Source organism: Pteropus vampyrus, unplaced genomic scaffold (genome assembly GCF_000151845.1).
Source record: "Pteropus vampyrus isolate Shadow unplaced genomic scaffold, Pvam_2.0 Scaffold396, whole genome shotgun sequence".
Classification (NCBI taxonomy): domain Eukaryota; kingdom Metazoa; phylum Chordata; class Mammalia; order Chiroptera; family Pteropodidae; genus Pteropus; species Pteropus vampyrus.
Genome location: NW_011889177.1, coordinates 108,237 through 110,755, shown reverse-complemented (window position 1 = coordinate 110,755; position 2,519 = coordinate 108,237). Strand labels below are relative to the sequence as shown.

General features: G+C 54.6%; 1 protein-coding gene across 1 annotated transcript in view; it reads left to right on the top strand.

Annotated features, from left to right (window-relative positions):
- The window catches only part of PTPRN2 (protein tyrosine phosphatase, receptor type N2), a 269,989-nt gene that overhangs the window by 179,257 nt on the left and 88,213 nt on the right, over positions 1-2,519 (top strand). The window lies entirely within an intron of this gene.

Below are 2,519 nucleotides of genomic sequence, written 5' to 3'. Positions count from 1 at the left end.
ACTCATTAGCAGCCTCTAAAACTAATTTCTAAATTTTACAGGGGAAAACTGGCTTTGCCGTCATAACTCGAAGTGCAGACGGTCACAGAATGAGGCTCGGTTTGCAAACCAGATTTCTTAGACATGGTACACATCGATGATATCAGAAGTTTAATGTTAATAAAATTGAATACCTGTATCCATAAGTTTTTTGGTACAAGTGCATTTTAAATTGAAGTCAGTTACTTAGAGACCGAATCCCCTTGTTAACTGGGCACACTGCACAGCGCTGGGGAAATGCTACATTTTGCTACCTGTCAACAAATATTTGTTACCATAAAGTTTCTATTTGTGTGGCTGCCTCAGTTCTCGCAAACAAATCTGGGTACAGGATTTTTTTTTTTTTTTGGTCTCTTCTTTTAAGCTCTCCACGTGGACAGCTAAAAATAATTTTTCGAAGATAGTTTGCCCTAAATGGCTCAGAAGGTAATGCAAGGGGAGCCCATGCACCTTCACTTACGAGCACAGGTCGAAATAGTTTAAATAGGTCAGGACAATATCTGCAGACTCTTCTAAGAGCAAGTCCACAAATTGTCTCTGTGGCTACATATTTAATTCTAATCGCAGCTTTCGCAATACTTTCTATTCTAAATTCAAGAAGCTGCAGCTGGAAATAATGGCCAGCGGATGAAGTAAGCAACATGGTACTTCAATTTACTCTCGAGATACATCTAACCTGATCTAAAGTTGACTCAATTAATCCTGATTCTTTTAAAAATCATACTTCTCCTGCATCTGAAAACTTAGCATTAAGTGCTTGTCTGTGTGTCTCCTACCAGCTGGGTGCTCAGACACCTCGTGTTCCCTGTGCTTCTCTCCGGGGACTGCTTCGTCCCCCTGACCCTCCTTCCTGCCCCAGACTCCCACGGAGGCAAGCTGCCACTGTACAGAAGGAGGTGGTCCACTTTTAAAAGACGCCTGACTGTAAATGTCAAAGTCATAAATATTTAAACATTATTTTCTTTCAATTTCAAGTCAAGACTGAGGCGATGCCTCTAATTAGTCTTGGGGGCTCGGCAGGGCCCAACCCCAGGACAGAGCTCAGGAAGGGACCTGTAGATCAAGTAGCTCAGCTCAGGAGCAGAGACACTAGGGGGGCAGGCCACCCACTCACCCCAGGCAGGACTGGGGGTCAGACTCACTCGTGAGGTCATAGCGGGCTCATTTCTTTCTCTTAAAGCCCCTAAGTATTAGGTGTTTGGACATTTTTTTAACTCCACAAAAAGAAAGGAAATAAAATAATCCTCAGGTTTTTAAAAATCAGTCACTACGTCAAGGAGGAGACTCACTATCATTTGTTTAAAAGAATTTCTCTAAATTTTTGTTTCTTCCGGGATTCTTAAGACCTGACTCGCAGCTAACAGTTTTTTTCTCCATCCTCGACCCTGGGCGCAGCATAGTCAGGGTGCTGGAACCGCTGGCGGACCGCAGGGGTGACCTTTGGGCTCCAGCTGAGGTGTCAGCAGGCCAGCCCTGGGGGACAGAGAGCTCCCAGTCCCACCCTAGGATGGTCCACCTCCAGGTCAGACTGGTCCAACTCGGCGGGTCCCTCTGTCCCGTGCTGAGCTTCCCCCCAGGGCAGATCCCCGCCTCCGCCCCCTCTCCTCACCCCAGCATTGCCCACCCTCACCGACTGCCCTGGGGGCCCAGGACTCAGGCTCAGAGACCAGGGTCCGCCATCTCCAGCCTCACCGCCCCCTCCCCTGGCTGCAGGAAGTGGGCGGCGGGAGGTAACCCAGCCCGGGGACCACTGCCATCCTTTCCCTGTGGGCACGGCTCGAGCCCAGGCAGCGGAGATGAGGGAGACCCTAGATGAGGGAGACCCTAGATAACGGGACTCATGGGTACAGGGTCCGGGCCTCCTCCTTCCCCTCCATCGAGACCGGCGGGGGTTGGACAGCGGGAGGGGGGAGCAAGTGGGGAGCGGGGGAGGACAGAGGGCGGGGAGCAGGGGGGGGAGGGGGAGGGGAAGCGGGGCCCCGGCAGGGGGGCCTGGTGCTTTGCCAGTCTCTCTCCTTGACATTTTTCTTTGACCTTTGAGTAAATTCCAAGTGCGCGCGAGGGGAAGGCGGCAGGCCCGGTTCCGCTCCCGCGCGCGCCGAGCGCATGGCGGGTCACTGCGAGCGTCGGTTCCGCCCCGCCAGGACCCAGCGGGCTCAGGGGCGTTGCTCGGTCCCGGCCTCCCGGGAAGGGCTTCGGCTCAGGCTCCGGCGAGCGCGCGGCCCGGGGTCTCTCCTGGTACCTCAGACCCGGACCGGCCCCCTCCATGGGGCTCCTGAGCATTCCTGGCTTCGCACACAGCTGGGTGACTACCGGGCCGCATTGGCGTCCCTTACACGGCGGGCCAGCGGCGGCCCCGTACGGCGACATGCCCGCGTCCGCGGCCCGTGGGGCCGGGTTGTCACGCGCGTGCGACCGTCAGTCTGGTGCGCGATGATGCGGCCACCACACACCCCGGCACGGCGCGTTCCTTCCGAGCC